The sequence below is a fragment of the Cynocephalus volans genome, chromosome 5, assembly GCF_027409185.1.
Source record: "Cynocephalus volans isolate mCynVol1 chromosome 5, mCynVol1.pri, whole genome shotgun sequence".
Lineage (NCBI taxonomy): Eukaryota > Metazoa > Chordata > Mammalia > Dermoptera > Cynocephalidae > Cynocephalus > Cynocephalus volans.
Genome location: NC_084464.1, coordinates 160,040,507 through 160,060,278, shown reverse-complemented (window position 1 = coordinate 160,060,278; position 19,772 = coordinate 160,040,507). Strand labels below are relative to the sequence as shown.

Here is a 19,772-nt window from a genome sequence, read left to right as displayed (position 1 = left end):
CGTGGAGTCTAATAAAGTTGAACTTGTAGAAGCAGAGAGTAGAACCATGATTACTAGAGGCTGAGAGGTGGAAGAAAGGGAATGGGAGTGGGTGATCAGAGGACACAAAGTCTCAGAAAGACAGCAGGAATAGGTTTTGAGCTTCACTGCACAGCAAGGTGACTGTGCATAGTCCATAATAATGTATTATATATTTCAAAATGACTGAGAGTAAATTTCAAATGTCTCACCATAGAAAATGATAGGTAAGCAAGGTGATGGATATGTTAACGATTTAATCATGCCATACTGTATACATATATTAAAACATCACATTGTACCCCACAAATGTATATAATTCTAATTTCTCAATCAAAAATAACATTAATAATACATTTTAAACAATCAGATATAAATAAATAAATGGTGTACAGTCGGACTAGGCATCTATAATTGACAATTTACTGCATGTTATTGAATGGCTAGAAGAGATCACAGGTTCTCATCACAAAGAAATGATTAAATTTTACAATGATGAATATGCTCATTACCCTGATTTAATACATATATTGAAATATAACTCTGTACCCCAGAAATATGTACAATCTATATGTTTCAATAATTTTTTCCATTCCTTAACAGTAGTCGTTCTTTTGTACATTTCATAAATTATTGCAATGACCTGAGAATAAATGAATGAAAGGATAAATAAATGCCAAAAAGAAAAAAAAAAAAAAAAGAATACAATGGAATGAAAAACCCAAGACTAGAATTCAAATATCTAGTATATAAATCTAAAAAAATACATGGAACAGTAATCCATTATTTAGACTATATATGCTATTGTATATTTTAATATTTTTCTGCTAAAGCAGGTTTCTTTGTTCAGTGTCTGGCATTGTTTGTAAAAATAGAGCTAAAGTACAATGTTTTTCTTATCCCTGCCATGCTAGAGGTCAAGTGTGCCACCATACTCAGTGTCTTTATGACCAGGGTTCAAAGTACATAGCTGCTGTGTTAATGTTCTTCAGGAGGTTAGTCTCTCTCTTGTGAGTCTTTGATTTCCTAAGATTTGTGGGACCTTGGGAATGCTTTTATTAAACTTTAGAAGTCACAAATAATTTTCTGCATTTGTTCTTGATAAAATCAGGAAACACAATCGATTATGTTTCAATTAAAAAAAAAGTAAAAATCAGAGACTGATGGAAGAATCCAGAAAACTCCAGAAAGTCAGGGTTAATGAACATTTGTGCACCAGAATACGTGCTGGTAGTCACCACTCCCAATCCCCATCATTCCTCCCTCTGCTGAGGGCCATTTTCCTCTCCCTTGTTTGATTTCCTCCTTATTCTTTTGATCAATCTTCAAATTCTCAACACTCATACACGGAAGACAAGCCTTCTAAAGCGGCATGTCATCTTTGCTTTCACACAGTAAAATGCATCATACTGCTATTTCTGTGTGTGTAAATAGACCTTCACATCTTCAAGGCTGCCTTGGCACCAGATGTTTCATCTGAACTTGTTGGCACTGGTTTTGTGTCTTTTTGGTCAGCAGTTGAAATGTTTCAGATGATTGGCTTCTAAATTACTAATATTTCACTGTGTTTCATGTTTTTTTTCCTAAGAGGTGCCTTGTACATATGAATAAAATGGAAACTAACTTCATTTTGCATAAAAAAAAAAATAGTTCAATGTGGAAACAAATTAGACGTGTAACTAAGGCATTTGATGTCAAATCAATCTAGAGGATTAATGTTGACCACAAAGCGGTATTCTGAAGAGAAGCATGTTGGGGATGGAGTGTGAAAATTTTATCAATGTACTGTTCAAAATGATAGGCATTTAGGATGGCAGACAATTATGATAACAGTACTTGCGCCAGCAATATGCTCTTCCAGTTTCCACAGCAACCCAATCAATTTCTGATTAAAAATGCAAGCAGAGCAATTTAGGCCCAGACTAGGGAAAATGAATAGTATATTTGTAGATTTAGAGAAAATTTGAAATTAGCCTGTATTACTCATCTGAGAGGCTCTATTTGATATTCATAATTCAGATCAAGACTAAAAACAAGAGGAACATTTCTAGCTGAAGGTAAACCAGATTTTATAGAACACTCATTCTTTTGTCTTTTTTATCATATCTTGCAAAGATAAAAAGATTTCAAAACTCCTAATAGATGAATGGTCTTTAATTATAGCATTTGAACTGAATTAAAGCAGAAACGAATGACAATTAGATACCAATAAATACACTAAATAAGCTGTATTTGTTTGGATTAATGCATTTATTAGCCAAATTGCAATATGAAATGTTTAGATATGAAATTTTTCTTCTTAGATTTTTGTTATTTACTTGAAACATAAGGATCATTCTCATTAACTATATAACAGAAAGCAGAAAAACCAATACGGATAGATGTTATGCTAATTTTAAAGTGCTTCCTAAAAAGTAAAAAAAAAAAAAAAAAAAAAAAGATTATTTTTAAAATGACTTGATTCATATATATAACCCAGATAAAAATAATGTGTATGGCTTGGAAACATCCTCACTAGTGTAAAAACTTCAGGAGAAGCACTATTCCTTATTGAATTAAGTACATGTGTAAACTAAGGCCAATGAAGACATTAGAAAAACACAAAATAGTACCTTAGTGAATTGTAAGCATTAATATTTCTTCCTGAGCATTTAATTCACTATCAGAAGTGGCTAAAGCATCAAGGAGGAGATTGAATTCTATAAAAGCATCAAAATTCTGGCTTATAGGACGGGCTAATTACATGCTAACAGATTTGTAAAAAACATAAAACCACCATCTCCTAAGCAATTACTACGTGTGACTTCCACAGTGCTGTGCATGTGCCTTGGGTTTCACAGTAATATTTCATTTAATCTCTATGAAATCCCTCTGAACTTGTAACAGTATTCCTAGCTACCGATGAAGTATTTGAAGCTTTGCCAGTTTAAACCCAATGTCACACTGACAGGAACTATATGAAGATAACAACTTTTTGGCAAACTATAGCACTTAACGTGTAAAGAGCATTAGAGAAATCATATTAAAGATTTTCTAGGAATTTTACTCTATTAGCTTAAGATGGATAATCTAGTTACAAATTCCTACTCTAGCTTTCCAAAATAAGGAAATTTTTCTGATGATCAATTGATTTGACTTGTCTTTTAGTCAGGTCCAATCAATTGATCATCAGAAAAAAATCTGTTGATTTTTTCAAGCCTTAGGAATACATGGCCTAATTTATGATCCTAGCATAACTTTAATGAGTAAAATGACAGTGTGAATGTTTGAGAAATAATTTTTCTGAATGGCTATAAAAATTTTTATTGGTTCATTATTCCAGTTTAATGTGCTATCATTCAAATTTTCAAAATTCACTAAGTAGCATATATGCATCTAGGTCAGCATGAAAACTCGCTGGCCCCAGGCTGAAATGAATTTATGGTTCCTTATAAAATATGAAGAATTCCTAAGATATCTTTGAAAGAAAATAAATGAAGGCAGACATAAATTTAAGTTCCGTGTCCAAGGAACAAATCTCAACAAATGAAACAAAATGTTAAAGTACTAACTACGATAGTTTTTAAGGAGAAATTCTAAATATCAATATATGTTGGTGACCTACAATGGAAAAAGTGACTGCAAACATAAATATATGTTACTGGAAAGATTACAAAGACTTTGTCATAATCTAATATAACAATACTTTAGTAAAGCTCATATAGTAACCACATATTTAATACCATATATAAATTGACAGTGGATGTTCTCAGATTACGATAATGCTGCTATACACAGTGGTACAGTTTAAACTTACTAAAATAACAATTTTTTTTCTCTTATTCTATGGCCTAAGAGAACAATCCTCATGTAATAAGCAGACTAATACATACTCTGTGAGATTTTTTGAATGTCTCGGAAATAACAAGGATAAAGTTATCACATTCTGCACTTTAATATGCATAGTTTATTGTTCTTTTTAAAAAAGAAATAGTAATACAAGATATTATTTATAAATTTGAAATAACTACATTAAAATATTTAAAAAGAAGAACTAGTTAAGAGTGGCAAACTGAAGGAAGGTGGGAGTGGGGAAGGGGAGTCGGCAGAGGACAGGGTTGACAGGCCTGGGTAAGCCAATCTCTACACTGTGCTGTGTTCCACTGATACCGTAACAAATGACTTTTAATTTAAAAATATATTTTCAAATTTCACAATGTAAAAGAGATTGACATGGCTCCTCTACTACAAACTGAATATAAGTTTGAGTTGGGTTTTCGATATTTTAATAAATTTCCGCAGGTTCACTCCAACCCACTTTCCTTAATGACAAATGTAACTTACTTGTAGGTGACTGACCAGAGTTAGAGGTGAGACCTATGGTTACAAACCTACAGAGTAAAAATAAAGGACTGAACTAATTATTTTATAGAACAGTTAAACTTAAAATGTAACTGAACCTGTTAAGCATAATTTTTTAGCCTGCTTAACATCTGCATTCTAGAATGTACTGCCCCTTTCCCAGAGGGTATGATGGTAGCTCCAGCTTCTCCTAACAGGAGACTAAGGGTTTTAAGGATCGTTTTGGTATTAAGATCCATCTCTACGTTCTCCGAGCCTCCTGCCTCCTGTTACTTACTGTTTTTATCTGGTTTTATCTGGTTCTTGGTTCACTCTAGGACCCTGGGTTTGCATCTGGACTCAAACTTCTGCCTATACGAACTAATTTTAAACTGTCCCATGTCTCTCTTACCTTAAGTCCTACCTACTTTGGCTCAATTAATCTGGTTGATTCTGCCTTCGCCAGTATCAGCTCTGGATAAACCTGGTGTTTATACTACATAAACCACCAGTGGCATTTCAATTATGTCTAATATGACCCATATACTGATTCATGCCTTTGATTACTTCCCAAGGTTTCTAATTCCTTTGCTTTTACTAAAACACCATTCCTGTAATTTTACTGTAGTATCAACTGTTGATAAGTTTCAAATCAATCAAATTAGCTTCTACTCATAAAAATAGAATGTCAAATGTGATACAGAAGGGTCTTTTTACCTATAAGCAAGTTCTTAGTCAGTTAATCACCTATCTTTTCCCTATATGTGATGAATATGAACAGAACGAGTAACAGGTATACACGGACATTCACAGTTGGGTTACTTTTACAAAGGAAGTTGGGAATAAACAATCAAGAAACCTACTGAGCATCGCTTATGTCTACAACACTGCAAAGTACTGAGGAGAAGGTAACAAGGACCTTGGCCATTTATACCTCAAACTTTATCTGTAAAAGCTATAGTTGATGAACTTCTCCTGAAATGTTTTCATATTTACTCCTAATAATGACCAAAGGTAAATTTGTGTACATAAATCACCATGAATGTGAGCATAATCTAGTGAAATTATCAGCAAATATGTATTTACTTAAAAATTTCAATGGGAAATAAAGCATAAACAGAGGCATCCATCATTATTGCTTAAAATTACTAATATTTATCATATACAACTATTCCTGTTCTGTGTCAATAATCACTACATCATATATATCTAAGTTATATTTAAATGTAATAAAGTGTTAAATTTGAATATTTGCTCATGTGAAAACATTTAACAAGTTGTCATTTTACTCAATTTTGAAATGAAGTTACGATTCTATCATGCAAAATAATTTTTTTTTTTTATACAAAGCTCAGGACACAGAAGATTTTGTAAAGGATTTACTGTTTGTATGGGGGATTATTTAGTTATAACTTTAATTTACAATAGACAATCTGTGAAATATATTTCTCTGTGGATTTTCTTCCAAGTAAAAACCACAAAAGGAAGGTAGTTAGCCATGATCTATCTCGTACTTATTATTTTATTTGGCATTTATTATATAATCATATCTTTTAGTATTGCTTTTTCTCACCTATTTTACTTGACATCAATGATTGTAACTTGAATTGGTTTAGGAGGATAATTCCAAAATATAAATTATTAATTATACAACATCATTATTCTTTATAATATAATAAGTTTACATATTCTTTCCATAATGACAGTATCTTTGGTAAATAAGCAAATTTACGGATAGATATCTTAAATATTTATTCAGGCTATGATTTTCCACATATACTTGTATAGAAAACTTAAAAATAAATCTTTCCTTGAACATAACACTTCTACTACCATAGACTAACTGAATTACCTCACACAGGCTTTAAACTTTCAATTCTTGGACCCCACATATTAAATCTAGACGTCTCTTGTCTTGCTTTTTAGGTCCTACAAAATCAGCAGCCATCCTAGTTATTAAACCTTGAAGTGCTTCCCCCAACACATGGTCACTGTTGGGTCAAGTAAATGTCCTCACAAACCCTGCAATATGGCAGATGGATTTTTGTCATTTCTTATTAAGAAAGCAGAAGCAAAGTGAATAGGTCTCCCTGAATCCTCTTTTAAAATTTCATTTTAAGGTCATTGATATGAAAGGTTCACACTGAATATGTAAATATATCCTTTCTAGATAATAAAATACTTGAAATACTACAGACAAGTTTTAGAATTCTGGGCCCCTCAAGTAAGTATGAGTAAAGACTATTAACAATTATTAGGTCATTTTCTTTTTCTTTTTTTTTTTTTGTCTTTTTCGTGACCGGTACTCAGCCAGTAAGTGCACCGGCCATTCCTATACAGGATCCGAACCCGCAGAGGGAGTGTCGCCGCGCTCCCAGCACCGCACTCTCCCGAGTGCGCCACGGGCTCGGCCCAGGTCATTTTCAACATTACTAAAACAGGAGTTTGATCAGTCTTGTGATATGGTTAAAGAGAAGCAAAAGAATACATTTTGGCACAGTTTTCTCCAGTGTTTTCTCATGCTTGTCTGTAACTTGTTTTCTCTCGCATTTTCTACTTAGTGATCAAAATCACTAGAGCCATAAACATTTAATGATATAAATTGATTTTTATCAATGTTATGCTTTTAAAAACTTCAAGTTAGATAACTTTGGAAATGTTACTTTTTTATGGACTACTAAATCAGGATATAGAAAAGAAATACCCAAATTTGTATGCCTACTTCAAATCATATGCCTAAAACTGACCTAATCCTTATTATACAAGACTTATATGATTAAATAGTAACAATATTTTCATATATATATTCTCTATAATCTTTTGCACTAAATGAGCTTTATACATTTAGAGTAATCCAGAATAACTATAGACAAATAATGTCTTTTTTCAAGTTTCCGTAAAACATTTCTAGAAAAAGATCCTATTCTAGAGCAAAACTTAAATTTCAAGGAGTTCAAACTGTAAAAACCAAATAACATAACCATCAAGCCACAAATGCATTTAAAAAAATCATAATCAAACCAAATCAAAAAGTCCCAACCAATGGGAAAAATTATCCATCATAAATAACAGCCATATAAAAGTGGAAAGCAAAAATACAACTACGTATCTTTACTAATAACAGAATAATAATTCCTATTAAAAATAAATGGTATTGACAAAGAAAGAAATAAAATAAATAACCCAATCAAAACTCAATAAAAATTATAATAATGGAAAGCAAAAGAAAGAAAATAATATATAAGAGTAGAAATAAGAAATCTGTTAAAACTAGAAGAATTAGTTTCTCAATTCCAGAGACAGTATATAAAAAGAGAAACAAGGAAAGCAAAACAAGCCATAAATAAATATAATCAAGGAAAAACAGAAATTAGTAAATTAGAAATCTAATCAAGAATATATTGGTAGATAATAAAATTTAAAATATATTAATGATATATGTACAATATGGCTCAAATTTTACCAAGAAAGCACATAGAGATGTGGTGATAATTTAAGAGTGATTAACTCTAGTAAGTAGAATTTGAGATTTCTGTTTCCTCTTTTTTGTATTTTCTTAAGATTCTACATAAGAATTTTTCTTTTACAATAAAAATAATTGTTATAAAAGCACAATACTAGAAGGAAAACATGAACCTAAACAACTCAATAGCAAGAAAACAAATTTAAAAAAAATGGGCAAAGGGCATGAATAGACATTTCTCAAGAGAAAACATACAAATGCCCAAAGGGCACGTGAAAAATCCTCAGCATCACTAATCATCAGGGAAATGCAAATTAAAGCCACAATGAGACATCACCTCACACCTGTTAAAATGGTTATTATCAAAAAAGACCAAGATAACAAGTGTTTGCAAGGATGTAGAGATAAAGGAACCCTCCTAATTTGTTGGTGGAAATGTAAAATGGTGCAGCTTCTATGAAAAACAGTATGGAGATCCCTCAAAAAATTAAATATGGGACAATCATATGATCTAGCAATCCCACTACTGGGTGTATATTCAAAGGAAATGAAATAAGTATGTCAAAGAGATATCTGCACCCTCATGTTCATTGCAGCATTATTCAAGATATGAAATCAACCTAACTAGCCATCAATGGATAAAAAAAGAAAAGGCAGTATGTAGTCAATGAAGTACTATGCAGACTTAAAAAAAAAATAAGATAACCCCATCATGTGTAACAACAGGATATACCTGAAGGACATTGTGCTAAGTGAAGTAGGCCAGGTACAGAAAGACAAACACTGCATGATCTCACTTATGTGTAAAATCTAAAAAAGTCAAATTCACAGAAGCAGACAATAGAATGGTGGTTAGCAGGGGCTGAGAGGAGGTCATAGGTTATATAACAAAATGTCAGTTATAGGTTATATAGCAGAAATAGTTTCAAGAGATCTCTTGTACACATGGTAATTAACGTTAATAATAACGTATCATGTTCTCGAAAATTGCTAAGAGAGTAGATTTGAGTGTTCTCAGCACAAATAAAGTATGTGAAAAAAAGAAAAACATATTAAACTACAATTAATTATTTTTGCAGAATGCAAATGTGGTACACTTATTTAGTTTTCTTCCTAAAGGAAAGTTTTTGTTTCCTTTACCATAACATTGTTTTGTTCTGGTAGCCCAAAACTCCAGAAGACAAGATTCTTCTCCAGCCCCAACACATGAGCCAAAAATAGCAATCCTATCTCTCCACCTGATATGGACTGCATGTTTGTGTCTCCCAAATACTGAAGTCCTAACCCCCAAAGTGATGGTATTTGGAGATGGGGCCTTGGGGAAGAAATCCTATAGGGTTAGATATTTCTTGAGGGTGTGGCCCTCATGGGATTAGTAGCTTTACAAGAAAAGCAAGAGAGAGACAGAGACTCTCTCTTCCCTAGCATGCGTGAAGAAAGGCCATGTAAGGACTCAGTGAGAAGTCTGGTGGCCACAAGCCAGGAAGAAAGCCCTCACCAAGAACCAAATTGGCAGCATTTTGATTTTGGACTTCTCAGCCTCCAAAACTGTGAGAAATAAATGTCTGTTGTTTAAGCTACCTGATCTATGGTATTTTGTTATGAAAGCCCTAGAAGACTAAGACCTCACCTTAGCAATAATACTGGTCTTGGGTGATAAATTATAGGGGAGCTTGTGGTGTATTACTGGAAAGAAATTTGCTCCCTGATAAATGAAGGAGATGCCAATAATTATACTTGGTTTTTAAACTAAACACATCATAATTAAATCACGTACAAAGATGTAAGGATAATTTAGCATTAGAATAGCATCTATTCACATAACATTATGTTAATATTAAGAGATTGAAGAAAGAAAAAAAAAACTTATGATCATCTCAGTAGACCCAGGAAGTATCTTTGATAAAATTCAATACCACTCACAATTTTAAAAAAGCCCTATATATTGCTGTACTTTTTGAAAATGTGATGGAACAAAATGTTATAAGAATATACAAAGATGGGGCTTGCCTAACATTGGCACTTCCAAGAGCAGGTGCACAAACAGAGTCAGGTAGAAAAATGTGTGGTGAATGGGTGTCACTTCTATTACTCCGTGTCATGCCGCATTCAGTTGTGCTAGTATGCTTTTCATGTAGCTGCTGTTAATTTGTGGCACAGAATGCTAACAAAATGGGGAAAATCACATTTGAACCTCCTATTTATATTGACAATGTTCCTCTATTTATGAACCGAATATGACTGAAAAGGCATTACAGAAACATGTACTGTAACCAAATAGCACAAGTGGAAAAGGAACCTGAAGAACAATTCCTAAATTTCAATTTTTTATCTATCTATCTATCTATCTATCTGTCTGTCTGTCTGTCTGTCTATCTATCTATCTATCATGTGAATGCATAACAGTCAGTATACATGCTTGGGAATAATACACATGAACTTCAGGATCCCGGTTACCTCTGGGAATGTAAGGATAGAGTAGATATGAAGCTGTAGCTTCCTTAGTAAGGTTTTATTTATTTTTTACTTAAAAGAATATGTAGTTATTATAACAAAACATTATTATTTATTAAACCTAGATGGTGAATATATGCCTATTTTACTATTTTCTATTTGTATGTTATTTATTTGTATATTTAATTTTTTTTAAATGTAGAAGAATACAATTAAAATAAAATACATGAAATTCAATGGAAACATTTGATTCAAAAGAGGGTTAGTGAGATGGCTGGATATAAAACAAATACAAAAATACTTATTAGGAAATCATATACTTATAAACATGGAGTGATAAACTATATTGAGATTGAAATGATCATATAAATTACTTATGATCATTTATAAGTAATGATCATTACTTATAAGTGAAGACACTGTTATAAGATGACCATTTTTTTGGCAAGTAATTTATATGATCATTTCAATCTCAAAGGGATGTTCAGCTTGACACAGTATTAAAAGATCACCTGGAAGATTAAACTGATAAAGTGTTAAGATTTAAAATAAAGATTCTGGGTATATAAGCTAACAGGAAGGGTTAGCCTCACCAATTCTAAAACATATTAACAAGTGATAATAATTAAAACTGTGTGACACTGGTTAAAAATTCCCTCGAATATCTCTGATTATTAGGTAGAATTGTAATACAAAAAGAATACACAAAGCAGTGGGGAATAAAGGATTGCTTACTAAATGTCTTTGGAAAAAATTGAATAGCTGTCTGGCAAATAGTTTTTTGAGATCTTCCCATCATACTATATATCCAAATATTTTTAACCCCTAATTAAATCAACTCCAGAACCATTAAAACAATTAAATGAGAATTGTTCAGTGTGAGCCCAGGAATCGGTATTTTTGAATTTCCCTGGTGATTCCAATTTGCAACTGAGAACCAAAGCTTTAGATGTATCTAACTCATTCCTAATACATATCACAAATGGGTTTCAGAGGTGCTGAGATTCTGACTCCCAACACTGTGCCGGTAAAGGCAGACAGCAGGCAGGGCCTGGGTAGCCAGAACCCCCAGGCTTAGGGCCTCAGGCCATAGGAGGGAGCCAGACATTCAAGCCCTGCAGGTGGCAGTATAAATCAAACCTTTATTGGAGTCTTAAGATTCTTAAGATTTCTGACCCAGTAGTGTACTTCAGAATTATATTTCAACAAAATACTTTAAAATACCAGAAAACACTTTTTTATCTAAAGATATTCATTTCAACATTATGTACAATAGCAAAAAACTGAAGGAAAAAAAAAAAAAAAACCTGGGTGAAAGACTAATTATGGCATATTAAGAGGATAGAATTTTATGAAGTCTTTTAAATGCTTATGAGTTTGCAATAACATGTAAAATATTAGCATATTAGAAAGAATCAACAAAATTTCATATAAAGTATAATTATACACAATGCAAAGTACACAGACACACACATATTCTTTATAAAGTAGGTATATGCACTATTATTAATTATATAAAAGTAGGTCTATACACTCTCTATTATTAATTATATAAAAATACACAAAATCTAAAGGATTTTAAAAATGTGTTTAATAAATAGAATTTACAACATAATTATTTTTGGCAAAGAAAGCAGGAAATAAAGACTGAAAGCCAAATGACTAGGGAGCCTGGTCTCTCTTAGCCTTTACGCACTCCCCTGACTCTTGCCTTAGGTCCTCCTCATCTGTGATATTTCACCAAACACGATTCCCTCTGGGAAACCTTCACCACCCAGACCCTTCCAGGTGATCCAGCTCTATGCTTTCACAGCATCATACATTTCCTCTCTGCCAACTTACAAAAACAGGAGTTATCTTGCTCCTATCATAAAATGAACTGACAACCGGAGCTAAAAAAAATATACAATCTACACACTCCTGTGGGTATTGTGCATTCTATTTCTGGATCAAATTGGACCACCAAAAGCCTATATACATGCACTACTTCAATTTAATCTCATGCAAAATCCAATTCACCAAGATGGCTACCATAAAGAGGCTCGCTACAGTCCTCCGCTCTACCAACTGAGCTACCGAAGGAATTCCAATTTACCAAGATACATTTTAATATCATGTCCTTGGTCCTCAATGAAATCTTTTATGGATGAAATTTGCTACAGTATTTCTTGTAAGAAATAAAAATGTAGATATGGTTTGTTGCATGTATTTAAAATGCTACATGATCAACTTCTTTGAGAATTCAGTGTAGAGAAGCTTCAATTCCCTATAGGGACTGATAGGTTGCTTCTCTGTGATAATGAGAAGTGTATAATATTCTCCTTTCAGCAACAGATGCCAAGAAGCTCAGAATTAAATTTGAACATCAATCTGTAAATATACTGACCCTTATGGATGGCAAAATTGATTTTCCTTTTCTTTAGTCCTGGGTTTCCACTTAATTACATTTTATTTTATGATTTCAGTATTGTTTGTTTTATTTTGTTTCTGATCACTGCAATTTATTTTCAAAGTCTTGTGTCTTAATGTATATGTATGTCATGGCGAGCCAGTTGAAATTGTTTGAGGAATACAGTAAAAATAAATACATAAATATGTTTGAGATAATTATTTTCCCCCACAAAGCATACACTTTAAAAAGAAAGTTATCACTGAGAATAGAAAGGAAACTCACAGAGTGAGAAACTATACTTATAATACGTATATCTGACAAATGCATCATATCATTTAGAATGGAATGTGAAAAAAAGTAGTACAAATAAATATGTCAAATCAAGCCAAGAGAAAAACAGGCAAAGTCTTGAAAAGACACTTTGCTAAAGAGCATATCCAAATGACTAGCAAATATATAAAAAAATTTAACATGTTTAATTACAATAAAAATTAATGTTAAATCCACAAAGAGATAACATAACCTCCCACATTAGCTACCAACTAGAATATTTAAAATGCAAAAAAAAAAAAAAAAAAATACAATTGTTGGTGAGACTACTGGACAGGGCAAACAGAACTCTTATAAAGAGGAGGCATGATTTTAAGTCTGAAAAATAAATTGGAAAAAGTTTCAACATAGTTACTAAACATATGCATAACTTAGGGTCCAGAAATTTCACTCACAGGTATATATATGTCCTTGGACATTAATAGTCATGTTCTCCAAAAAATGTAATAGAATTTTCCTAGTAGTGTTATTTAAAACAACCCTAAATAGGAAGTCACACAAATACCCATGAAATGAATAAATTAGTTGTGGTACATTCACATACAAAAATACCATATGAGAATAAAGGATTTATTTACAACTACAATTGTATGGAACAATGTGTGTGAATCTCACAAGCATGATTTTGATTGAAAGAAACCAGAAACAAAACAAGTACATACTTTATGATTCCTTGTATGTAAATTCAAAAACAGGCAAAACTACTTTGTTGATAAAAGTCAGGATAAGATTAGTTTGGGAGTGTGTTTGGGTAGCAACTAGAAAGAGGCCTACGAGGATTTTGTGGTATTGATAATATTTCTTTATCTGGGTCCTGCTTACACCAGTGTGTTTGGTTTAACATTCACCAAGTGATTCACTTACGATAATGTGCATTTTCTGCACGCATATTACGCATCAACCAAAGTCTAAAAAGGAATCGCTAAGAGAGGACTGTTCTGAGCCAGAAAAATCTAGAAATCTAGGTTCCATTCCTCACTCTGCCATTTAACATGTCTCTAAACAACAACAAAAAATTAAACTGTCTGAGCTTTTTATGTTAAGTGGAAAAAAATAGTCTGCCCTGCCTTTTCATAAGATTGGTGGGAAAAGCCAAATGTAATACAGATGACTAGTACTATCCTATATTAAAACATTAATATCTGATATTAATTAATTATTGAAAAGTTACCTTAATTAGTACACATATAGCAGTAACATATCATTTACATTAAATAGGAAGTACTAAATTAAATACGAAGATATTTGATACAATTTAGTTTAACTATATAAAGGGTCATATAACAACCCTCTGGCCATTTAAGTGAAAAAAATAAGAATTTCTACCTCACTTCCTAAACCAAAATGATTTAAGATGAAGTAAACCTTTAAAACAAAACACTGAAATTATAGGAAGACTAGGGAATTTTTTTTTTTCCATAATCTTAGACAGAAGAAAGCTTTTCTAAACCAGACCACTTTAACTTTTTATAATGTACATGTATAACTTTTATAATAAAGTAATAAAAATATTGCATAAAACATTTGTAAATTATTCTCATTCTATATTTAATATTTATATAAAATCATTAGCATTTTGTTTGAACCTTTTAATTCAAAGATGATTCTCTAATTATAGTATATAGTCATTTATTAATTCATTTGACCAGACAAAAGAAAAAATAGCACATTCTATGTTCCAGTAATTTTTACTGAGCTGGACATGCAGCAGTGAGTGAAACAGTAAACTTCCCTGCCCTTAAGGAACTTACTCTCTAGTGGAAGAAAACATAGGATATACTAAATTAATATTAGAAGGAAAAATATGAAACAGGAAAGGGAGATGGGAGTGCTGGAGCAGGGATGGAGGGGATTATTAAGAGGCTAAAATTTTAAATGGAGTAGGCAGGGAAGACCTCACTAAAAAGATAATTTTTGAACAAAAATTTGAAGCATCAGGATATTGTGATATATAGGTGTCGTGGATTGAATTATGTCCCCCAAAACTTACAGAAGCTTGAATTATGTTCCCAAGTTTTATGTATTGGAAACTTGGCCCCAACTGAGACTGTTAAGAGGGTGGGAAATCCTATTACAGTAATTGAAAGATGGAGCCTTGAAGAGGCGAATGGATTGTAGGACTGTGCAGTAGTCAATGGATTAATAATGGTGGTCAGTTATGGGACCACGTCCTTTTTCTAAGCAAAAACAACAGATGGCCTAAAGGGATAAAAGGTGGTGCCCAAGGGAAGTTAAGGGGAGGGCTAAGCATAGAGAGGCAAGGCACGTGCACATCTGACCTTTTCAAGGATTGGCCTAAGCTTGGAAATCCCTGCCTGCTAAGCATATAAATATGATCTTTTGTGTTACAACAAAGGGAACTGCCTGACAGAACCCCCGCTGCGTGTGTATGTGTTTGTTCTCTATCTGGGAGAGCAGCGGGGTGCTCACCCATCTCTTGGAATCTCTTTTCGCCCTGCGTCCTGGCCGGGTGAAAAGGGAAATCCCTTTGGCCCCAACCCTCTAGGGAACGGAAAAACCTGTTGGGGTCCCGTGCGGCCACCGGAGATGCTCAACAGTCAGTGGCGTGATTCACAGGGCTTTAAAAGAAGACAGTCTGTCTGTCTGTCTGTCTGTCTGTCTGTCTCTCTCTTTTTTTTTCTCTCTCTCTCTCTCTCTCTGCTTCCACCATCTTGCAATGTGAGACCGCTGGGTCACTGTTACCACCACCAGATGGACTTTGGACTTCCCAGCCTCTAAGCAATAAATATAGTTTCTTTATGAATTGCCCAGTTCCAGGTATTTTGCTATAAGCAATGGAAACAGACTAATACAATAGGGGAAAATGCTTTTCAGCAGACAGAACAAGAAGGACAAAGACACCAACGCAGCCACACAACTGGTATATTCAAGGAACAGCAAGAAGCCACTGTGGATGGACTGAACGAGTGAGGGAGAAAGTACTAACACTTATGAGTAAAGACGCAAAGTTAGGAGAGTAAGAACTTCAGCTCCTACTGCAAGTGAGAAGGGGAGCCACCTGAGGACTTGAGGTGAGGAATGCCACGATTTGGCTGAGTTCTAAAGGGATCTTCTGGGCTTCTAAACTGCAAAGGGTGGTCAAAGAAATTCAAACTAGAGACAAATAACAATTCCAGCAACAAGAACGAGGAGAAGGTGAGATAGGAAGAAAGGGTAGAATTGCTTTCCCTCATTCATCCAATGTTTATTGAGTACACTGTTAGCTTCTGGTTAGGAACAAAAAATATGTTTGACGTAGATGTAGCCCTCACAGGGAATTGACAAAGGAGAAAAAAACGTGAGCAGAAATAACCATAATAAAGGAGAAAACAATGAATAAAAGATAATTTTTTTTCTGTCTTGGATGACTGGGAAAGAGAATTAGGAAAGTCTTCTTGAAGCGGTTGGCATTTTGCTGGCCAGACACACACAAAGCTTCATGACAGCAGGTGTTCTGCCTCTTGCTCATTGCTAAATTTCTAGAAATTAGGACTGTGTGGCAGATAGTTATCACTAGATACTTGTGACCCAATGATAGGATAAATTTGTATATGCAGATATGGAGAAAGAAGGGCATTCAAGCAAAGGGGACCACATAAGCCAAAACACAAAAATGAAGATTTACAGTTTATTTCCTGGGTTCAGATTGGCTGATGCAAATGAGAGTAGAGGGAGATAAAATTAAAAACATAGAAAAGGATTAGATCACAGAAAACCTTGTTGGCCCTTTGGAAATATCATAATTTTTTCTGTTAAGAATTGGGGAGTTCCAAAAGCATTGAGTAGTGATGTAAGTAGAACTTTGTACTGGAAAGAGTAGTGTAATAGTACTGGTAACTGATTCAAGCAGTCAACCAATTGCTGGATGGAGTCTAGAGATCAATTTGGATGATATTGTACAAACCTAGACAAAAGGTGATGAGGTCCTCCATCAGGTTGTTGTCACTGGGCCTCTTTATCATTAGAACTTGCACTGTCCTGAATAAGTGTTCATAAGCCTTACAATAGATATGCATTTATTTGTATTGTAATCATTTTACTTATCTCTCTCCTTTTCTTCACTAACAACATAGCATAGTTAGTACTGGTGGTAGACACTTCTAATTATCCCCCAATATCCGTTCTTCCCTTTACTACAGTTATAAAACACTTGAAGTCTCAACTGGACACAGAGCTACTAATTAGAGACCACATTTCCCAGCCTCTCTTGCAACTAGCTGTGGCCATAAGACTAAGCTTTGGCAATGGATCTGGGCAGAAGTGATAAGCACAGCCTCTGGGACATGCCCTCCTAACGAAGCTACCTGATCCTATTTCTTTCTGCCTCATTCTTGCAGGCTGCTTCTTACCTGTTTTTCTCTCCCCTGCCTGAAGTAGGTGTTGGAGAATATGCCCTTCTGGAACTCCATAGCTTTCTTAGCTATTTTCTTGATGGGGGTCTGGGAGTTCCTTCAAGGGTCAATCTTTAGGCTTTTGCAAAAAGGGAAAATATAGGTATATTATTAAATTCTGGCCAGAGGGATATGAGTGAAAATGGGGAGCAGCATCTGGGTCACGTCCGTAATAGGACGTTCTTTGCTTCCTCTTTCCTGCTTCCTGAGGTCAAGCCTTGACCCTGGTGGTGCTGTGCCCATGTTGGCCCAGGCATCGTCTTACAGAATACACACAAAGCAAGAACCCAGATGGCTTCTACGCCCCTGAACCTACCTCATGGGGAAGCACTGCCCAACCTCCTGGGTTTTCCTGCAAACTTGGACTTTTAAATTGAGAGAAACAGTTTCCATCTTGGTTAAGCTGCTGTTATTTGGTCTCTGTTAAAGCAGCCAAATCAATATGTTAATATATAATATATAAATATTGACCATTACCACTATGTGTTGAATGAATATATGATTGGTCAATATGAAACCTCCTATATATGTAAAGTAACATTAAAGAATTATTTCTCCCATTCCCCTAAGCTTTGAGCATAAAACATTCATATACTATTGAGAAGAAAAGCTGTCATACAAAGTTGAAGTTGAAGTCAACTTCTCTATCACTGTAACCGTGGGTCCATATCCTAACCTGCTTTATGATAAGACACATTAGCACAGAAAGCATCTACTATCTGCTGAGATTGAGACAATATGATACTGGGTTACTGGTTTCTGGCCATGGGCTCCATCATACCCCAAACAAGGTCTTCTAAGGGAAAATGAACTATGAAATCTTTAAATTCTGTATCTCCTATTACTCTTTATAAGCTAACATTATAACAATATGAATTTGAATATTATTCTCTGATTACAGGACTTTTGTGAATGCTTGTTTTCATATAGGATGCAACAAAAATTTTATGGAAACAAGGAAATACTTATTATTGAAGAACATTTGACATTGGGATTTAAAAAACTTGCCATTTACATTTATCATTATTTTGTAAATAATTTTACATTCTTATGTACCAATTATGACTGTTTAAATACAGATTTCTGCTTATAACAAATCAAATCTGTTTATGATCAAGTTTGTATATTTTTATCCCTACAGAACTCTCAAAATAATGTTGGGAGTCTCTATATAACTCCTTAGGGTATAGCTCTGTATGTCTTGTGTGGAAGAGCATTGGAATGGTGACTTATTGATTAGCTAGGGTTTGAAAGAGGGAACTGAAGGCGAGTCCTGACACTAGAAAATATTTGTGTGTATGTGTCGGGGGGTTGGCTTTTGGAACATGGGGTTGCAATTAAGAAAAGCTAGAAATTGGCATATACATTCTAAATAGAAATAAACTTTCAGAAAGAGATAGAGAAATTTTTACTTTATGATGCTGCAAAGTTTACACTGCTGAAGACAAAAATGGTGAAATGTAAATATTGGATATGAAATTTTTTTGTATAAATGGTATTGTCTCTTCCTTTCATCAAGACTTGATCATTGTTGTCGCTGTTGGTTTTCATTGGAATACTAAGGACGGGGACTTTGTTTCTCTAATCTGAAATTCTCAGAACTGTGCTTAGCAAGTAGTGTGTGCAAAAAAAAAAGAAAAAAAAAAGGAGAAATAGAGAGAGTTGTTGACTGCCTGAATTGACAAACTTGTAATGTTTGCATCCAAGAATTATGTTTTCTGCTAAAAGAAATAAGAAAAATGATCCATCTTGTTTTGAGGATATCAGTGGAGAGATAGGTATTCCCATTAAGAAATTTTCCTTTAAAATATGAAAAGACAAAATAATTCATCTAAAATAAATTGTTTATAAAGAAGGCTGCTCCATAATCAATATGGTTCTTTTTTGAGTCTTGTAGGAATATTTATCATATTTGGCAATACTGAAATACCTGATTTTGCAGAGCTATGACTTTAAGTGTACGGCCATGTTAAAGACTTAACATAAGAATGTATGAACATAGGTTTAGGGAAAAAAATCTCACCATTTTTAACATATTTATGATGTTAAAATATAACATTGAAAAAAAAATCACCAAAATTATAATGGTAAATATTGTGTAGAAGAAAAACTAAATGATGAACTCGAATGATTTTGGTATTCTGCATAGCTCATAAGAGTCATCTTGACTCCCATAGAACTCTATTCATGTGAAATTCCATGAAAAAGGACTGCAGTTACCACAAGCAGAAATTTTAGTGTATTTCCCAGAATTTTAACTACTCTAAATCAACTGACACATATTTCACTAATGAACATATTTTGTGTAGCAACATGGAAATCGGGCCTAGAGGTCTATACGTAATCTGTTTCATTCATGTATTTTAAGAATGGGGTTTAGAAATAAGATATTAGGTTTATAACA

The 19,772-nt window shown here is 33.6% G+C and overlaps 1 protein-coding gene across 1 annotated transcript in view; it reads right to left on the bottom strand.

The window, feature by feature from the left end:
* Nucleotides 1-19,772, bottom strand: part of PACRG (parkin coregulated) — a 501,166-nt gene that overhangs the window by 480,288 nt on the left and 1,106 nt on the right. The gene's annotated exons all lie outside the window — the stretch shown is intronic.